Source organism: Onychomys torridus, chromosome 3 (genome assembly GCF_903995425.1).
Source record: "Onychomys torridus chromosome 3, mOncTor1.1, whole genome shotgun sequence".
Lineage (NCBI taxonomy): Eukaryota > Metazoa > Chordata > Mammalia > Rodentia > Cricetidae > Onychomys > Onychomys torridus.
Window position 1 is genome coordinate 77,165,256 of NC_050445.1, and position 22,209 is coordinate 77,187,464.

The window sequence follows — 22,209 nt, forward strand, 5'->3', positions numbered from 1 at the left end:
TGCAGGACAAAGGACACCATCATTTGGACAATGAGGCATCCTACAGAATGGGAAAACATTTTTATGAGCTCCACATCCAATAAAGGTCTAATATGTAAAATACCAAAAGAACATAAGAAAGTAGATATCAAAAACCCAAATAACCCACCTTAAAGATGGCGTATAGATCTAAACAGAGAATTCTCAATAGAGTAGTGGTTCTCAACCTGTGGGTCATAACTGCTTTAGGGGTTGCATATCAGATATTTATATTATGATTCACAGCAACAGCAAAATTAGTCATGAAGTAGCAATGAAATAATTTTATGGTTGGTGGGTCACCACAACATGGAAGAACTGTATTAAAGGGTCTCCACATTAGAAAGGTTGAAAACCACTGCAATTGAGAAATCACAAATGCCTGTGAAAAGCTTAAAGAAATGTTTAACCACCTTGACCATCAAAGAAATGCAAATCAAAATGACTTTGAGATTCCATCTTACACCTGTCAGAACGGCTAAGATAAAAAACACAAGTGACAGCTCATACTGATGAGGATGTGGAGCAATGAGAAAATTCTCCCATTGCTGGTGGGAGTGCAAACTTGTACAACCACTTTGAAAATCAATATGGTGGTTCCTCAGAAAATTGGGAACCTATCTACCTCAAGACTGAGCTATCCCACTCTTGAGCATATTCCCAAAAGATATCTATCACAAGGACATGTGCTCAACTATGTTCATTGCAGTGATATTTGTAAAAGCCAGAACCTGGGAACAACCTAGGTGTCCCTCAACCAAGAATGCATAAAGAAAATGTGGTATATTTATACAATGGAGTATTACTCAGCTGTTAAAAACAATGACATCATGAAATTTGCAGGCAAATAGACGTAACTAGGAAAAATCATCCCAATTTAGATAACCCTGACCCACAAGTATGGCATATATTCACTTATAGGTAGATATTAGCAGTTAAGTAAATGATCATCAGGCTCCAATCCACAGACTCAGACAGGTTAGGAAAAGAGGAGGGCTCTAGGGGGTATGCATGAACCTCCTTGGGAAGAGGAAATAGAATAAATGTGAGTAGACTGGGGGTGGGTGGGAATAGGACCAGATAGGATCAAGTGGTGGAGAGGAACAGTAGGAGAGAGTGTGGAGAGAGAGAGAGAGCTGGAACTGGGGGACATTGGGGGAACCCTAGTGCAGTGGAAATGTCCTGGAGTCTATGAGCTTGAACTTAATTTGGACTTCTAGTCATGAAGGTTAGAGTCTGAACAGGCCATCATTTGTAGCCAGATAAGGCTTCCAATGGTGGGCCAGGGTTGCATTCAGTTGAGTTATTGGCCCACTAGGTCCCACGGAGATCCCTGACTGATGCTAGGACAGAAGGTCCCTCTCTGAAAACTGACAGTGGGCCCCATTGACATGGACAATATCCACACAGCCCATGGAACAGAGAGGTTGAGATGGTGCCTGCATGAAACTTTCACCTCTATGTTCTAGTCTCTTTAGTACAAAAAGATACTCTAAAGGCTACCAAATGAGAAACATGCACAACAACACATCACAAAACCCTCAATATAATCGGTCCTGCCTGTAAGATATACTGGGGTAATGGTGGCTCAGAACTTGTGGGAGTTTACCTTAAGACTGACCACATGAGAGGAAGCTTATACCCGACACTACCTGGATAGCTAGAAAACAGAGAAAACGGAGACTGGATAGCCCAGAGAACGAGGGTAGAACCAAACACAACCGGCAAAAAAAACCAACCAAACAAACAAAAAAACCAATGAAATAATTCCTAATGATATTCTGCTATACTCATAGATTAGTGCCTGTCTTTGTCCTGTCATCATCACAGAGGCCTCCTCCAGGAGCAGATGAGAGTGGATGTGGATACACACAGCAGATATTATGTAGAGAGAGTGTCTAAATTGGAGATCTCCATTTGGTCCCTCCCCTCAGAGCTCAGGAACCCCATGGAAGAGAGGGAAGGAAGATTGTAGGAGTCAGAGGGAATGGAGGGCACCAGGAGGACATGGCCCACCGAATCAACTAAAGGAGGCCTCACATGCACTCACAGAGACTGAAGTAGCAAGCACAGGGTCCACTAGAGTCAGCTCTAGGTCCTCTGCATATATATTATGGTTGTTAACTTTTTCTGGGGGGTGGGGCTTCTAACAGTGGGAGTAGGTATGTCTCTGACTCTTTGGCCTGCTCTTGGGACTCTTTTCCTCCTGTTGGGTTGCCTTGTCCAGGCTCCACATGAGGGCTTTTGCCTTGTCTTGTTCTTTGTCCCTTTTGTCCAAGGTCAACTCTTGGAAGCCTGCTCTTTTCTGAAGAAATGAAGGAAGTGGATATGTGGGAGAGGAGAGGTTGAGGGGTAAGCTGGGAGGAATGGAAGGAGGGGAAACTGTAGTCATGATGTATTGAGAGAAGAATCTTTCTTTCTTTCCTTTTTTTTTTTACTCACTATATAACCTTGAACTTACAGAGATCTGCCTGCCTCTGCTTCCCAAGTGCTGGGATTAAAGGCATGTGCCACCACTGCCCAGCTAAGAATCTATTTTCAATAAAAATAAAAACAAATAAATAAATGAACTCTGACTTTGCTTTGAAATGGATAACACATTTATTACTATTTAAAATCTTTGAAAGCCAGGAACAAAGTGGGTGGATACGGTCCGATCTATTTCCAAACTCTGACCTCAATGTGACTTTCCCCTGGATACTTACTCCAGGGCAGAAACATCTGACTCTTAGTTATATGCAAACCACCTGACTGAAATACAAAACTGAACAAAGTAGATCTTCTCTTATAGGATAAAAATTTTAACACAGGGAAGATCTTACAATGTCACTTGATCCACTTATCTGATTTCCTAATTAGCAATGTATGGTCCAGAGACTCAACGTGGCTCTATGGAATACTGTTTTTCAAACTACCCTGATGACTGTTCCATGCTCATATGTGCAAATAGTTCTGCTTCCCTCTCAATTTCTAAATGTCTTCAATTACCCAAGGGACAGGGGAATATCAATCCACACAGTGTAGCTGAAAAGCAAGGGCAAGCCCTGGAGCCAAGGCCTGAGCATAGTGTCACTCAGTCACAAAGGCACTACAATACACAACCAAGGAAACCCAAAAGAACTGGCTCACAAAGGTCTAGGTGCTACTGTGAAGTACAAGGCACTAGAACTTTTACTAGTTGCCACATCACTTACTTAGTACGTGTGATAGGATAAAACTCTCAGCTTCATAGTGAGACCATGGCAAGGGGCTCGAAGACCACAAGATAGACAGCAGCCCCAAGCCTTGTCACAGTGGGCGATGAGCAATAGTGCAGCCGCTATACCAAAGTCAACTCAAAAGCTTGGGACGAAAATTCAGCCGGGTCACAGTAAGAAAAGGGGCACACGGACTCAAAGATGATGGAGTGATCCCTCTTGAAAAATCCTAGGGAAGTCTGGGAGAAATTCAAACGTGAAAGATTTCCGAAAGCCAGAATCATAGCTTGCTACAAACTAAGGAAATCGTGATTTGATGGTTGTATTGTAACTTTTTTATTTAAATGTCACCCTTTGGAAAGGATTTTAATATATACTTGAAAATACTGTTAAATATTAGCATGACAATTAAATCTGCAAATGTCTCATCAAGAATCAGGTGTTCAACTAGAGACTGTTTTGCCACTATCAACAAATGGATTCTAAAGTTTACACGGAGAAACAAAAGATCCTAAGTAGACTTCGTGATGCTGAAGGAAAACAGAATTGGAGTAGTTCCATTAATTATCTGTCGTCAAGATTCAGTGCTTATCAATTTGCTCTGGTCGGAGAACAGAGGAGAACCACCAATGGGCCAAAATAAGGAACCTAGTCATAGACCCACATTATAGTCAGCTGACCCTGGACAGAGGCACAAAGGCAATGCAATGGAGGCAGACAGTCTCCACAGATATAAAGAGTGCTGGAACTAGACAACTATATGAAAAAAAATCTAGATACTGTTATAAACGACAAAACAATAAATCTCCTAGAAGAAAACAGAAAATCCAAATGACCTGAGTTGGTGTTGACTCACTAGATTCAGCACCAAAGTAGAATGTGTAAGTTGGACCTTATCAAAATTGCACGCTTCTGCCCAGTGAAGACACTACCAAGAGAAGAATACTGGCAGAAACTGTTTCCAAAAAATAGTAGAAAAGGGCTATTGTGCAAAATACAAGATGGTCTGTCAGTTTAAAAAGTAATCAAAAAAGCTAAAATATAAAATGTGCAAAGAATTCTTAATGAAACATATTAAAAATTAGGCCAATGACCTTAACAAAGGTCATAAGTAGCAAATTAGCAAGCAAAAGCTACTTCCCATTTAAGAGCATCAGGAATGCACAAATGAGTGTAACTCTTACACTTCACACATATCAGAATGTCCCAGTCACAAGCCTGGCAACAGCGAAATAGGGGACAGGAGGGAGTCGTCTATTCACTATTGGTGGAAATGGAAAAAGTAACAACCAGTTTGGGAGAGCTTGATAGTTCCTATGTCACTGTTGCTGAACCCAACACCTTCCCTGTCTATTGACAAGGAGTTGAAAACAAGTCTATACAGAAGTTCTGTACACAGATGCTTATAGCAGCTTTATTCATAATTGTAAAACTCATACTACCCTGGAGACAGATAGTAATAACACAAGGCCAAGTATGGATAGGTTATCTGGGCATAAGGAAATCGCTGTCTCCTGCTCAATACTGCTATAAATGTAAAAGTGCTACAGTAAGAAGTCTATGCCTTTTAGAGGGCAGAATCAGACAACAAAGATTCCACTTTGGTCTGCAAATCTCCCAGCGATCCACCAAGAGATTTCCACACACTCTGGAGCTGTTTCACGGCACAGAAGGCAGTCCCTACCCTACTGTGAGATCACAGTGTAAGGATACGCTTTCCCTGTTGGCTTTCAAGTCATTGGAGCAAGCCCACAACACTCACCTATTGAACACAGCGCCGTATTTCAAGCAATTTGGGAAGATTCTGCACATCAATGCAGCATCCTGAGGCAAGTAAGGCTGCAGCCACAGCTCTTCCTTCTTTGTGGCAGAGTGGAAAGGCAGCCGTGCTTGCTGGTGGGTACATTCGCTTCCTAATTGTCTGCTCAGTGACACTGATTTTTTTTTTTCCCTTAAACACCTAACTGCATAACTCTGCTATCATTCCTCCTGGAATACCACTGCTACTTAAAATTTCAAAACCTCAATTATAATCACTGATCTTTAATAATAAAGACACCAGCCTACTCACTAACTTTGACACCTTAATAACTACGCGTGCAGTCTTGAAAAACCAGACTACACGAGATATAAAGAAGTAAGTACATAGGAGATTTTCTTTAATTGTGATGAAATCATCTTATTCCAGAATAAAAAACAATCTCTAACAACAAAATTCTGAAATGGTCAATTATCATAGACCTTGTAAACAGATACATATAATTTGTATGCATAACTATACTGTTTGTCTAAACTGCAGAATTAAACATCTCTTTAAAATAAAAAAAATTTTAATTACTTATTTATGCTAGAACAAAATCATTTTGATTACAAGCATCCTAGCCCCAAATAATGGGCCAATATGAACTCAGATATTTTGTCCTTCTTCAAGTAGAGAGACTATGAAGTGAGCCAAGCACTTCCTTCTAACAAGAAAAGCACTAAAAGTTAAGAAGTCACACAATTCTAGATATCAAGTCAACAATGTGGAAAAACCTCTGCACTTTTGTTAGTTTGTAACTGAAACATGGATAGGACATGTAAGATTAGTTCAAAAGCAGACTAAAAGAAAATAATGTTCAATATATCAATACACATTTTCTGTAATATGTCACAGCTATTTGTCCTGAGTATATATGTCACTAAGGTAAAAACATATTCTATAGAAAAGTAACCTACTTTTAAAAACACTCTGTCTATAACCTACTAAACTATAAACCCACATCTTTCACAGTTATATTCCTCTAATAATTCTGAAACACAGCCCAGAACTGCTGATCCCAGAACTCCAGTTAGAACCACTAAAACCATCTAAGTTCTTGCTACTTGGGGACAATGCCATTTCCAAGCAATACTGTATAGTTCTATCTCAAACACAGAATCTATTCATAATTTCCTTTAATATAAATAAGGAAAAACAGACCTTCAAGAACAGTGTAATAATTAAATTATCTATCAACATGAACCTATATAAAGGTACTATAGTAAATTTCCTCCCTAGCATGAGACTGTTGTCTGCCATATGGCTGACCTCTATGAGCGCTTAACTTCAATGGCATGTCTTTCTCTCCTCCTCTGCATGTACCTCCTACAGGCAGCTGCCAAGAGTCATAGTTTATGTGACCTTGGGTATTCTTTATAAATAAATATCTAATAAAAATTGTCCTCAAGCTCAAAAAAGTTAGATATATGCATGTGTGTGTATATGTATAAATATATATGTATTTTCATATGTATGAAGAAACTCAAACTAAAAACTAGAATACTGGAATTCCTAGTACTTTCAGTCTGGAAATTCATACTCATTCAGAGTATGCGGAACTGTCCCTTTCACCAGCGTGGGGAAGTGCAACCAGTCCCTGGAATCAAGGTCAATCCTTGTCTCACAATGTAGCCACACAAAATCCACACAGATGCCCTTAAATACACCCTTAAAATGCTTAGAACCCATCATTCAGCCACAAGACAGTAAGGTCATGAAAAATAATAACTAAAATAAAGTATCCCTTGTATCTATTTCCTGAAAAAATTAACTTAGTGGCTAACTAAAGCTGGTTTCCATGGTAATTTATGTTTGAAATATGTCTGGGTATATATACGAAGGGAAATAGATGTCACAGAAGATAAAACCAAGATTAAGAAAATCCAGTAATCTACACACAAACAAGAAAACACTGTCTTCTGTTGGCATTTTTAAGAAAAAATTTATTTATTCTTCTCTCATACATTCACATTGCATCCCAACCACAGTCTCCCCTCCCTCCTCTCCTCCCAGTTCCCCCCCCCCCCCCCCCCCACCGAGATCCACTCCTCCTCCATTTTCCTTCCAAAAGGAGCAGGCCTCCCAGGGATATGACCCAAACACAGCATAACAAGTTGCAACAAGACTAGGCACAAACCCTCATATCACAGTCATATAACCATGAATGCACTCAAATTGCATGCGTTCATGTTTCTTCATTTTCCTCTCCTTGACAACAGAACAAAAGATGTGTATCTATCTCTTTACAGTGGTGTTTGGGAACAGGTATCTAAGACTGTGGTTAGATCGCTAAAGTCACTGACAAATATGACCCCTCAAAATAAAGTCAAAAGAAATCTTTTTTTCTATATTCCCATCGCATTAGTCAAAAAGGATGTGTTAATATCTGTTTGCTAATTATAAGATCTACAGTTTACAAGGAAAACATTAAACCTAGAATGTAAAACTTTGTTATGGCTACAAAAAGGAAGGCATACAAAGTCAAAACGTGATTCATTAATATGATCTTCCTTCTTCCAATCTCCCCTCATAAAAACGGGGAGAAACCAGAAGGCTAGGACCTGGGTACTCTTACATTGTGCCAAATTCTCACAAGTTCAGTGTTCTTGTTTCCTTGATTAATGGGAAAAAAATTGATGTTTAAAAAAAAATTAAATAGAACAGTCTGCAGTCTATCTTCAGTAAATACAGTGCATTAAATATAATTAAGTCTCTCTTCAAAGATTCAGGACATGAAATTGCCTCAGGTTTTTCTTTGAAGTAAATTTCACTTTTTATTTGCAATATTTCAGCCCTAGATACTGAAGATGTAAGAAATGAGAGTAAATGTATATTAACTCCCGTTTTATTCTGGAATTAGTTTCTCATATTCTAGTTTTTAAAAAGCAACCCATACTATCTTAATGCATATATATGTATATGTACATATGTATGTATGTATATATATATACATATATATGATTCATTCTCATCTTTTAAAAATTCAGATTAGTCATATGTTATTATTAATGTTGAGTTCTTTGTTTATTTTGCCAGCTATCACTGTTACGAACTTATTCAATAAATATGTGCTTAGCAAATACTCTTCCAATCCTGTCCCCATAAGTAAGAGACCCTTACATTCATGGTTGCAAATGTCCACATTTTGAAATAATATAAAGAAGCTTTTCTCAGATTCCACCTTAGCAAAGTACTTAGAAAAACAGCATCAAGAGGTTAAAAAAATGGAAGTCAAACCTGAAGAAATGTAAGACCCAGTCTGGCAGGCAGATCATTGGCCATATATTTTGAGCAAATAAGTGAACTGTCAGTCTCAATTTGCTGCTTTATAATATGACACTAACACTATTTACACTAGCTCTAGAAAACTGAAGGAAACATGGATCACGAAAAAGAATAAGAAATAAACGGTAAAGTATATACACACATTGTTTGATTTACTTTATTTTTATATATAAGTACTATATATAAATATAAAATAAATATACAACTATACCTATGTATATGTTTGTGTATGTGTACAGATGTCCCTAGTGGCCAGAAGAGGGCATAAGATCCCCTGGGAGTTAAGGAAATTGTGAGTTATCCAATTTAGGTGCTGGAAACCAAACTGGAGTTATCACTCCAGCTCTTAGACATGGCAAACTTGTCAATCGCTTTTGGGAGCTGAAAGACTAAATGGCAAACAGCTCTCAAGCTGAAATTCAGGTGCCTTCCTATACAAGTGTCAATCTCACTCCCCAGCTCTCATCCTTTCTTTCTATGGGTAAGGTTTCTTTGTTCCCATTGCCACTAAATTTCTTGAGGGCAGAATCCACTCTAGACACAGGTTTGGATACATGTAATACAGATCACAGCTCACAACAGACAGTGACTTAGTTAGTATAACTGATTATTTGCATTTAGGAAATTTAAAATTAGGGCCAGATGGACTATTGTGTTGTGTTTTTTGCTTTTGGTATTTTTTCATATCAACAACAAAAAAAAAAAGGAGCTACTTGGAGATACAGTAATAAGTCTTTTGATTCCTATCATAGATGATGCCTCAAGGAGGAATTTATTCTACTGAAGAAGGTGGAACTACTCTAGGAATGAGGATTTTGCAATCGGAGACATACAAGGAGAGTGCAGAACCATCTGGCATTTGGGAGTAGGCACGGAGCATACAAAGAAGCCCAGGCCTGTGCAACTTCACACCTAGCACAGAGCATGTGGTGCTATCGAAACTGTTCCACTTTGTAGTTTGTATGAGTAGTTTGGCTTTGTAGTCACCGAAATCTTCAACCTAATCATATGTTTGCATAATTACATATATTCAAATGATATTGAAATACATTTAAATCATTATTAGGAATCAACAGAAATTATTTTATTAAGGATCCAGCATTTGATACTGAAACTCATGACTTTACACAGGCAGGCCTGGGATAGGTAAGCGGGAAGGCATCCTGGAAAGAGGGACAAGACAAGAGCACAGAAGGAAATCAGAGCCTTCTCACATGCTTGACGTCATACACAAACCTGGGAAGGACTCGACAGTGGCAAAGCGGACTCATGGGAAATATGCAGAGGCAGAGTGGAAACCAAAGCACACAGAATCTTTAATACCATGCTAATAATTAGGGTGGTGCTCTGTAAAGAATCGGAACCACCAGGGACTTCTGGGAAGCTACTGATAAGATCAAAGCTGTCAGTCAGAAGGTGTGGAAGCTGAAGGAATGCAGGTAGGAAGACAAGGTCAGAGACTATTGCAGCAGACAGACTCAGGGAAAAATGGAAAAGGAGGGTGGTGCAGATCACATTCCAAAAGAGGAGTAGCAAGTCTCAGGGAACAGTAGCACAGAAAGAGAAGACACTCAAGTTGACAAGTATTGGCCTACAACACCAAAATCTGGTTTTATATATGAAATATTTTTGCCAAGAAAACAAGAAGTCAAACATCTGGGTACCTGGCACCTATGTAAGAGTTGAAGTATCACAGCACCATGGCAGGTCTTCTCATCTGCCTATGAGCATGAACTTTGTAACAGCTCAACACCATTAACCTAGGAATTCAAAGACAAAACCCAGGATCATGGGCACAAGGATGATCAAGGCAGCAGACTACACTACAACAAAATAGGAAGAACGCAATTGCTAACATGAGAGCAGTTACATATCTGTGGAATAGATTAGAATGAAACAGGCCAAAATAACGAGACTGCTTTATTTGATAGCAAATGTTTAAAGACTGTTTTCTTTAACTCTTATTAGCTTCCCAAAGACTGTTCCATTCCAAGCTATGTGGAACCTGAAAAGCCACAGAGTTGGCAGTCCATAAATACCTGTTAAATGAATTACATGTGTTTAAGAACCAGATGTTGCCACTAACTTCAAGTAAAGCCCAGCCCACAAATGATTCTCAGAAATCAAAGAAACTGATGAACATGTGCTATGTCTGATCATCAGTACTTAACATTATTAATGAGAAGGTAAGCTACAAGATCACAATTTCCTTCTAGATGTAATAAAAAGCATGCTGAATCTTTGGATCAGAAAAATATTAGTTATGAAAAAAACGCCATGATCAGGCATTTCGCTCAGTTACTATAAACTTCACATCTGACTCTCAGAATCCTCACACTTTGCAAAAGTCTCAATTAATTTGGGCTGTTCTGACATTGGAAACAGATTAGGTAGCATTGAAAATGAAGGATCTATTCCTCCCAGTTCCAGAAGCTTCCCATCCATAAGGAGAGCCCGCCGTCACTGTCTGCTTCCATCCTGTGATGAAGGCCTGACGCCCCTGCTGAACTTCAGCCTTCAGACCCCTATGGGCCCCATTACACTGGGAATCCAGATTTTAGCAAGAATGATGGAAGACAGAGCATTCATCCAAAGAGCAACTGCCATTTATTAATGTCCAACAAAGTCATTTCATCATGAAAGTCAACCCAAGAAAAGTCATAAAAACATTATGGGGGCCCTTCCAGCCAGACCTGAATGATCTAATCATCAAAGGGACTTCACTTGAAAGTCCTTTCATATGTAGAAATAGAAGTTGGATTGTCACTAATTATAATTTTGGGTCAGTCCTCAGGAAGTACATGTTTCCACTGAACTATTTTCCCTCAAAATGTCCTACTCAAATTAGTCTCCAGATTCATATCACAAATTTATAACATAACAACATTTAAACATGAGAGACATGGACAAATATGTATGTGTACATATGTGAATGTAAAAAAATATAATGAGGGCTCACTTTATACAAGGTGCTTGTTAAATCTTATTGATAAGATTACATGATGTTTCATGAATGTGGAGAAAAGTACTTATGAGGAGGATAACTGTAAAAATGCCAGGTAGATCATTTCCTCTATGGTTGTGCTTTTCATAACGTAGACTGGGCCTGCAGCACCTGGATCCCCTGGGAGCTTGAGAAAAAAATATGCAGAATCTGGACCAAATCCTACACCTCATGAGTGACTGTCTGAACCTGTGAGCTTAATCACATCTATGCATACATGTTATAAGTCTAAGAAAAGCATTTCTAGAAAATTGGGGTTGGCACTTGTGATATGTCAGGGGTGGCTAAGAGGAAGTATTTCAGGAGAAAAAAAAAATGTTTCTAAAAAAAAAAGACCTAACTTCAGAGCAGACTATAGAAAATATAATATTCAAGGGTTGGAAAGAGGGCTCTGTCAATGGGAACCTGAGTTCTATTCCCAGAATCCAAATTAAGTGTCCAACAGCAAACCTGTAGCTCCAGAGGGAGCCACTGACAACTACATTCATATGCTCATACCACCACACAGACACACACACACACACATATATATGGAGATGTATATATAAAGAGGGATATATATATATATATATATATATATATATATATATATATATATATGTATATATATTTAAAAAGAAGATAATGTTTTGTTTTGAAATCTACTGGTCTATTGGTGTGGGATTTTTTTGTTTTTTGTTTTGGGTTTTGGTTTTTTTTTTGTTTTTTGTTTTTTGTTTTTTTTTTTTTTTTTTTTGGTACTTAGAAGAATAATGGGGAAAGAAGCAGATATGAGTGTCATCCAGATGGAGATGGAAGAATATCCCAGTGGCCTACTTTCCCAGGCAACCCTCTTGGCAAAGCCTACAAACTTGGGAGGCAATCAGTAGCAAGGGCAGAAGGCAGATGGGGACAAGCAAGGCAGAGTGAGACCTCTCTTCATTTCTCCTTTGGGCCAAAGTTCTAGAGGTAACCAGCAGGTCAAGGTAAAGGTACCATGCAGTCTGGTGGAAAAGTGTGGCTAGGAAGAGCTGAACTTGCAGCTCCCAACTTCACAGAACCTGTGAGCAATGGACAGAGTGTGCAATTCCTGAGGATCGAAATGACCAGAAAATACAGAGCACTTAAGACAGTTCAGAGCTTGGATCCACCATAATGACCCTGCAGCAACAGGATGCCTGAGGCAAGCAGTAATTGGGGAGGACACAGCATCCACAACAGTCAAGACAGAATGAGAGGCTTGTCCAGCTGAAGCAGAAACAAGGCATAGTGGACTAGCAGGTGCAGTGACAATTCCATGGGGGTTTTCCAATAGGTAAGAATTAGCCTAGCTGCCACTGATGACATCTCAACATGAAAGTCAATAAAGATCCGCAGTATAGTACCAGGAACTTCCACAATTAACAACATATCAAAGACTGATGGTACCATAAACTATGGAAGGAAAAAAAGTTGGGGGAGGAGAAAGTGTGTAAACAAAAGATGAGAAATGTCTTCAGCCTTGAACCTTAGGAACCTTAGAAAACCCTAACCTCTCCTTGCATTCCATAGGACTGACTGGAGAGTGGAACCATCCCAATATACACAAGGCTCACCTAGGTAATGCACTGTCCCATGTGCACTATTGGAAAGGAGCTACATCAGAATACTTTGAACAGCAGACCCCTCAACTTTTCAAACTATGTAGACAGGGACTAAAAATCTGGAAATAAAAGAGACAAACAAGCAAACTCAAGGGTTTAGAAATGGTTTCCAGCAACGACAATGACACCATTAAAAGGTCAGCATTAATATAAATTAATATAAAAGGCAGGCTAGATTATCACTGATCAGATGAAATGAGGATATAGAAGAAACACAGAGAAATATGGAAAAGTCCAACCAAATCATAAAGTATTTCATCCCAGAGGAGAGAAAAGACACAAGACATTACCTCTTTAAATAAATACTGGAGTGTGGTTACATGAGTGTCTATTATATTTCTCAAGGCTCCAGATCTGTGAAAAAAGTATTTAATTTAAAGCCACTTCATTATAAAAAATCCATAATCTAGTGAGATATGGTAGCAAATGTTTATATTTCCAGCTTATTTTAGGGAGGCTGAAATAGGAAGGTTCATAGCCTATCTGGGATATACAGGGAGTTCAAGGCCAACCTGGGCTACTGGAGACTCCAACTAAATAAAAGAGGGAGTAAAAAAGTTTATATAGGGATATAACTCTGTATACCTTGGTATGTACTCTGATATAACTTTGGTATATAACCTTGTTTAACATTCATGAACACTTCAGTTCAATATACAATACCACCAAAAAAGAAAAAAAATCTATCCATAATTAACTAAATTATGAAAATGTAAAAGCAAAACCAGAAATAATCTAGTATTATGAAAAAGATTTAAAATCAGTAAAAAAAAAAAATATGAACAGCTTACTTTGCCTCAGAGCTGAAAATGTCTAAGGACCAGGACACAGGGGTCTTGTAGAAGTGTGAGGATGCCAGAAAGGAAGGTGGTGAGAGGCACAGCTGCTGAGGCAGATGAGGATGAATGAGAGGCAGATGCAGAGGCTGAGTCTCCCATCAACAGAGCAAATTTACCAACCAGCCATGACACATCCTGGATACAATTTGTTCCAAGTGACTGCAAAGAGCTGTGAAAAATCAAGTCACTGATATATGTTTATAACATATAAATATGAATTTTCATTCTTAAAATTGAATGAACCTCAGAATCACTAGTCAATAAGAGTTTTCTTCTAACTCCCACTGTATTATAATGACCTCACTACAGCTTTACTTACGTGACTTGTGCCTGTAAAACACTGTGATACACAGAATTAGTACACGTTAAGAATGCCAAATAAAAGGCAATTTTCCAAGAAGGAGAATTACAATATAGATTAGGTAAATAAATTCCAAAAAGACCCAGCCTTAGGAGGTCAATGCAAGCAGGATGCATTCCTTCTAAATGAGGCTGAACCTGAAAGGACTCTTGACAGTTTATCAAAAGCACCAACACCAACAGGTTGAACAACTCATAGTTTAAAATAAAGGCTACTACCACTTTTCAAAAGATGCCTCTCCTCTCCCAAAAAGTAAATTTAGGGTACGTCTAAAGTTTTATATTTAAAACATGTCTCGGGAACCCAATGGTAGGACGGCTTGCTCAGCCTTGATGCAGGGAGAAGGGGCTTGGTCCTACCTCAACTTGATGTGCCAGGCTTTGCTCACTCCCCATGGGAGGACTTACCCTTTCTGGGGAGTGGATGGAGGTGGGGTGGAGGGAAGTTGGGGGAGCAGGAGGAGGTGAAGGAGGGGAAACTGTGGTTGGTATGTAAAACGAATAAAAATTAAAATAAAAATATAATAATATAGAAAAATCTCAGGAATAAAAGATATGGTAACTTTCAGAATGATTTAAAATGTTTTGAATATAAACAACTCCCCCAGGGAAAGGCTCATTCTTCTGAATCTGTCCAAAGGATGTTCAAATCACGTCCAAAGCCTTACAGGTTTGTTTTATTGAAAAACAAGGAAGAAAGGAAGGAAAGAAGAGAGGAGAGAGAGAAGATCTAAAATGAAAATAAGCAAAAAAAAAAAAAAATCACAGCATTTATTTTATCAATGGGAGAGAAATACTGTAAAATCATTTATAAAATCTTCCAATTTCTTAAAATTCATCTCACAAATGTTTCCCTGGTGTGGCACCAGTGAAGGGGCTGTTAACTGAAATCCAAGGTCCATGAGGAATCGGTGGTAGGAGCAGAAAATAGTAATTGAAATTGATTTTCCCCTCTAGAAGTCCTTGCTATGTACACATCTTTGCTAAGAAAGTCAACAAAACGATTAATGTCTAAGATAGTAAACGGCTCAAATCATAAGGCAGAGCTGAAACTCCAGTGTCTATAACAGTTTCTATTAGGAACTCATGTGCCATTTTCTGAGAACTTCAGTACATTAACTTATTTTGTACCCAACCCCATGAGCTAGATATATTTATTATTCAGTGTTTATTTTTAAAAAATGGAAGCTTAAAGAATGTGGACTATTTAAGGTCTCAAAAAAAAACAAAACAAAAAAACAAAACAAAACAACAACAACAAAACAAAACAATTGCCCTGGGAGTTCTGGATCATCTGGCCTCATTCTGGAGACTTCCCTGCAAAGCTCAATAAACCAAGGGGAGGAACACTATTCACAGGTAGCACAGGACCCATTTGGATGCTATACCGCACAGAGCTCATAGGCAATTAGTATCAAATGTGCTCAGAAAAACATGACAGAAATTGGTAAATTTATAGTCACAGGCATTGTGTAACACTAAAAATCCCCAAACTGAAGTGCATCCCCATACTATTAATACTATTCTCTTTCTCCCCTTTTTTGCCTATGGAATTTTGGTATTTAATATAAGTATATTACTTCTCTAAATATGACTGGTAAGCCTAAGACTGATAAGAAAAGCATAGGGCATACTTTATAAATGCCACCAATAATAATCCCTACCACTTAAAGACAAGAAACACAAAAAAAAGACACTGTGGGTGAGTTCTCAGCATACCGTGCTGGTCATCATATTACCCTAGGTGACACACAGCTATAATAGGACATGCCTCCTTATGTGGCTGCATACATTTTATGGAGTCAAACATGAAGAAGCCATTGTAACAATATTGTCTAAAACAAAGTACTGAAAATAACAACAACAAAACACTTTCCCTCTAGCACTTTATTTACCAAGAGTCACACAGTACTTTTCTGATCATGCAACAAATCCACCACCAACTAACTTTTATAGCTATGTAAAAGAGTAACATACTGAGTTTTAGTTACTCTAACCAGCAAGGGGTATGTGTGTGTGTGTGTGTGTGTGTGTGTGTGTGTGTGTGTGTGTGTGAGATAAATGGGGATATACTGGGTCAAAATGTATTCAAATTACCCCAGATACAACACAGATGTGTCAATTCTTTCCACATAAGGCCTACTAGTCACCCTTAATGTTGACTCATATATGTGTTCACTTTACCAGTAATGAAGAGAAGGGTACTTACTACACACTACCCCATCAGAGGGTAAACAAGTCTCACGGGATTCATTCTCTGAAAGCCAAACCCACATAGCAAGGCAACCAACATTTTTTTTTTTTTTTTAAGTCTGCAATTTTAGTATGGTGCAATCAGGAAGAAAGATTAATTTAGACTAGATGACCAGGAAAAACCTCACCAACCAGGATGGGGAGAGAGAAAAGATAATCTTTCACATTACAATTTGAGTATAGTATCAATACAGAATGCCAGAACCCAGTGATTTTAGGATTCCATAGGTAAATAATTACAACAACCACTACCCATTTCATAGTACTACACATACAATTCCAATGAAGGTGCCTGGCTGATGGGAGCTGCTGTAACACACACCTGACACAATACAGTCTGAATTGCCCTGGCGTGCTCTGTACACACTCTACATGGAGTTCTCTCCTAACAAGGGTTCAGAAGAAACACAGAAGCATGATTGCTTTCGTTCAAAGTCCTCTTACAAGCACCCAGTACTCACACACACTCTGTCTGTCAGGACACACAAGAACTGTGAAGGCAGCACAGAACAATAGCATGGAAAGGAAGGACATTTTGCTAGGAACAAGAGGAAGGGAACCCTTATTACACAGAGTTAGAAAGCTTATTGAGTTGGGTCCTGTTTAAAGCCAACTTACAAACCACAACTTGGATATTCAGATGAAAAAACTTCATGTTTTTATGCATTATAATAATAGTAACAGATCACTATTATTACACTATTGCAGCTATATTTTGTTTGGGTTAACTTTTTCCTCTTTGCTGAGTATAACACAATGAGAAACATACCTTTCACAAGTATTTTGTGAAAAAAAAAATGCTATAAGACCATCAAAGCTCTATGAACAAGAAACAGAATGATGTGACTACCAGCTGCAAACATGTGCTACCATCCATTAAGGAGAGAAGAACAAAGGGCAGAGTGCAGCATCTCATGGTGCAGACCCTCAGCAGACTGCTCCCTGGACCTGGTGCCATCTGGGAGTGCTAGAGAAGGATTCCTTCTTCCTGCTCCCTATGTATTCCATTTTGAATGGGTGAGTGGCAGGGTGTATCTAGAGCTGATGACCTCTTCTTGTCCCATCATTACATTCTGGAACTGACAACTTGTTATTTGTTTGTTTGTTGGGCAGGTCAACAAACTGCTGATGATACCTGCAATCTCACCCACACCCAATCAGAAGCTTTGGTATTTCCACTGGTGATGTGAGGGCAGAGGTTCTGGAGATGATGATGGGGTGAAGACATTTTATATGCAGAACAGACTTGAATCTTTGGGAGCTATACACTTGGCTGTGTTAGGTTCAGTGAAAGTCAAGCCTCATCCTTAGAACCTGTGAATGTTGCCTTATCTGGTAAACTTAACTTTGCAAGTATAATTATAAATATTAAAGTGGGTCTGTTAGCCTGGAATTTCTAGGAGAGCTTAATATAATCATGAAGTTGTAATAAGTGAAAAAGAGAAGCAGGGAAGGAAATCCCCACTGGCCAGTGCTGGTTCTGAAGACATAGAGGGCTACTATAAGGCAATGAAAACATACAGCTGTCCCTAGAGTGTGTAAGGAAAGTCAGGAAGCAAAGCAACCCTTAGGATCTCTCGAAGAGACATCCTGCTCACATCATTTTTAATCCAATGGAAACCCACTTGGGAATTCTACCCTTCAGGACCTCATATTAAATCTGCTGCAGATTGAAGTCATTCAATATAAACTAATAAACATTTACTTTAAAATTATTTCCTCCTATTTGTGTTAAGATTTCTAACCATCATTTAACGAATTATGGCAAAATGCAACCTGAGCATAATGAGTGCTCAGTTAACTTTAGTTCAAAGGCTCAATGCCACCTGGGATCTGAACTTTACCAGTGCTTAACCCCAGGGAATCACAGACTGGGTAAATCATGCTAAGACATGTGACCAAGGAACATGTGACCTAAGAATATGACCAATACACTCCATTCCTCTCATGTGAATTTGTTAGTCTTAAAGGTTCCCAGGCAATGAGAACAAACAACAAAATAAAAATTCAGATTCTGGTTGGGTACTCAACTTCATGTTTAAAGGCTTACAATGGACGTTTGTAGGCTTTACCAAATTCTAGAAGGTATCTATTCTATTTGCTAAGTCACTCACTAACTCCGATAAGGCAGGCCTCATAGTTCCTGCTCTTGATACATTTCATAAGCCTCGGGTTCTAAATGAAAAGAGCCCCAAATAAACACTTAAGCAGAAGATCTACTTCTACCAAAATACGAAAAATGGAAACAGACACACCTAGGTCACCAGGGCAGCTGAGCAGTAGACTTTGCTGCAGTACACAACCAGGATCACTTTCCAGCACTTACTAGATTTAACAAATAATATGCTAAGTGGAAAATTAAATATTACAGCCTTAGACTTGATTTTGGATACCATTCCCTTACTTTTAATCTCATGGTTTTACTAGTTCTTTATCTTTAACTGGCTGCAGATACTGGGAATTTATGAAGAATATATTCCAGCATAATTTTACATAATTTAGCACACATTCACACATGACAAAGAAAAGAGACAGTGAGGAAAGTGCAGAACACAAAGAAAACGTGAGGACTTTGCCCCCTACTGTGTTCACAGCAGTTGGACTCAGGCAGGGTGAAAGGCTAAACAGTGGACATCAACTTCAAATAGGCTTCATCTGTGTTAACTCTTCTGTAGGAGTAGTGGAAACCCTGAGAAGATGGGAGGGGGGCTGGTCTAAAATAAAAGTTCACTCTGCAGGCAATGTAGAAGGCAAGAAAGGTTTCACATGGAGCAGACTGCACAGGAAAGAGGGCCACAGGGAAAGGCAGAAAGGAAGGAGCAGAAAATCTTTAGCAATAAGGCTGTGTGAGGCAGAGAGGCCCTGGGGCTAGGGGGTCAGGTCGGGGTGAGCAGTGGAGGCCTGAATAAAAACTCAACATATTCAAAACACAGTTATACAAGCAATGGCTTCCATTAGAATCACCACTAATGCAGATCGACCAGGGACAGAGAAACACAGTTCAGCTGGAAACGGCAGGTCTACTTGTCCAAGGAAACAGCCTTTTTGATAACTCAGGCTCTGGGTCAACAGTGAGGAAGAAGCAATGCAAAATTAAAAGCCTGACCATGCCAGAATTTCTCAACTAGGGAATTCACTGTTAGGTGCAAAGGAAGAGGAAGGGCTGAAGGTGGAGGGCCATCAGCAGAAGACTTCCCCCAGGCCTGTAATTAAACTAAGCTAAAGGAGGGGTGGGGCTGTGGGCTGTAATTTGCTTGTTTGTGAAAGTGGGTACAGTGATAAGGAGGACTGCAGTGATGAAGAAAATAAACTCCGAACATTGCAAATGAACAATTAATTCATGAAAAATTGTACTGTTTTAATCTAGCACATTTTATCTTAGAAAAATCATCACCCATTTTAATTTAATAAATACAGGAGTACAGCATAGTCTAACTGAAAGACATCCTAGTTATAACCATATGGGCCTTAAAATTATGAATTCCAGCATCTCAAAGATGTAACAAAAAAAAGCACTTTCCCCACAAACAATCATCCATGCAGAGTGGCAAGGAGGCTAAGTGTACACCCATTCATGGAAGCCTCTTAACTTATTCAAATGCTAAAAGCTGAAAAGTAAAGCGAAAGATTTAAGTGAACAAAACCCCAACCTGATCCCCTTCAGGTCAGTAGACCACACTTGGTCCTCTCTATTTGCTTAATCGACTGTACTGAAGGAACAATGAAACACCTACAACTTAAATATCAGACACCCAGCACCCAAATAATTACTAATTATTTACAAATCTCATTCAAGAATCTTTTTTTAAACATCTTTCAGATGAAAAAATGTAAATGTAATGCAACCAGACTTTTAAATTTTTTATGCTTTAAGTATTTTTAAGGAAATTGTTGAAAAAAACCTGAAGATAAAGATACCCTCCTAAAAATTACAGTGACATCGGTCACAGGTTCCCTAGATACCATTTTACTTCTCACCTGACCAGCTTCTATGTGTTTATGGAGCGACTTGCACACAGCCTTAAGTAACAAAACTTGGATCAAATATTTCGAGTATTACAAGAATTAACAATTTATGGAATAAGTACACCAGCATTTCTTTTCTTTCTTTCTTTCTTTCTTTTTTTTAATAGGAAAGAGGTATCTGAGCTCTGGGCAAAGGATAGGGCACCGTCGAAGTAAGACAAAGGAGTAAAGGGTAAGAAGACAGCGATACACTGGAATTCTAGACAAAAGACACACTTGTAGGGAAAAGGAAAAACTCAAAGCTAGAAACAACACTTAAGGAACCATTTGCCCTCGTTCGTGTGTTTGTTTGTCATTTTGGAATCTTTCTATTGCACTGGAGAGATAAGAATGGTATGGCCTCTGAGAACCAGAACTCTGGTGCATCTCTCATTACCTCACCGTGGATGGCTAGAGAAGTCAACTTCAGTTGTATGTTACACACTGGATTCTAGTTCATTATTAATCTTAAACAGTGGTTCTCAGCAGAGGCTACATTTCTGCCTCCAGGGGGCGTTTGGCAACATTTGGGAGATTAGAACCTTGGGGCAGCTACTAGCATCTAATGGGTGGAGGTCAACACGGTTGCTTGACATTCTACAGCAAACAATACACCTGCACCCACAAAGAATTATCAAGTTCAAAACGCCAACGGTGTGAAAAAGAAATGCCATGCTCTCTGTACCCCGCAGAAGCAAAAATCCTGCTTCTCAACCCTTTCATGGTTATCTGGTTAAAGATAAGCCACACCAAGAGCATCTCATTTTAGAACTGCTTTAAATATGGTGGATGGTAGCTCCAACTAAGCTATGGTGCAATCCACTAGGAGATTCAGACCAGGTGCACTGAATCCACAGGAAAAGGATTTTCTAGTCCTTTTATTTCATGTTTATTGTAAGTCACCCAACGGGCCTCTGCAAGGTTCAGTATCAAGTTGTGTCTCTTCCTTCCGTGGTCAATACTCTAAAAACGCACTGACCTCATGAAAACACAGTATCTTTTTAATAGAAAAACTCAGGCCAATCTTATTTACAGGGAGAGATTTATGGGGGAGGCTGTAGAGGGTGAAAAATACCACCCAGCTCTTTAAAATGCAAAGTTATTTCACAGTTTGCTTGCAAAATGAGTCAGATCATTAGTACTTTTAGTCATGCCAAGTTTGCTTCTTCTAAGCCTACTAGTAATGAAGAAAGAACGAAATAACCACCATCTTTCTGCAGTCGTTAAACCAATGAAACCGGAGCTTACTAAAAAGCAGATCTGTGCAGTAAAATTTCTCTTTTATCACAACTGTTAGAAAAAGACAAGCAATCGCTGGAAGTGCAAAAGAAGATTCTAAGAAATCTGTCATCTGCCTAAATACCTAGAGTGTGGGAGGAAAACAAACAAAAGGAAACCTTGACTCACAAATCTGAAAGCCATAACCTGTGAACATTTTCCTAATACATCGCTCAATCAAAATCAGGATTCACTCTTTTCCTCCGTTCAAAAAACTGGAAGAAAGACGTCCACATCGGCTTTCAGCAAAACAGTGTTAAGAATGAATTAAAAAAAAAAGCCTGACGTGCACCTGTCCAACCTCACTGGAGCATGCACCGCGGAGGAGAGAGGACCCCCGAGTGGAGGATGAGCCCCCGGCACCTGTCAGGGCTGTTTTCCCCCCGCGAATCATCTTCATCTCCTACTATGCAAGCAAACCTAAGCCAACTTTGGTAGCTTCCATCCCCCACCCAGGCAAAATCCAGCATCCAGCACAGCTCTTGTCCTTAGGCAGGAAAATCTACTCAGCGCCCTTTCCCACTCACTGAGTCGCCATATGAAGTTG

The 22,209-nt window shown here is 39.1% G+C and overlaps 1 protein-coding gene across 1 annotated transcript in view; it reads right to left on the bottom strand.

Annotated features, from left to right (window-relative positions):
* The window catches only part of Gnai1 (G protein subunit alpha i1), an 80,215-nt gene that overhangs the window by 57,271 nt on the left and 735 nt on the right, over nucleotides 1–22,209 (bottom strand). The gene's annotated exons all lie outside the window — the stretch shown is intronic.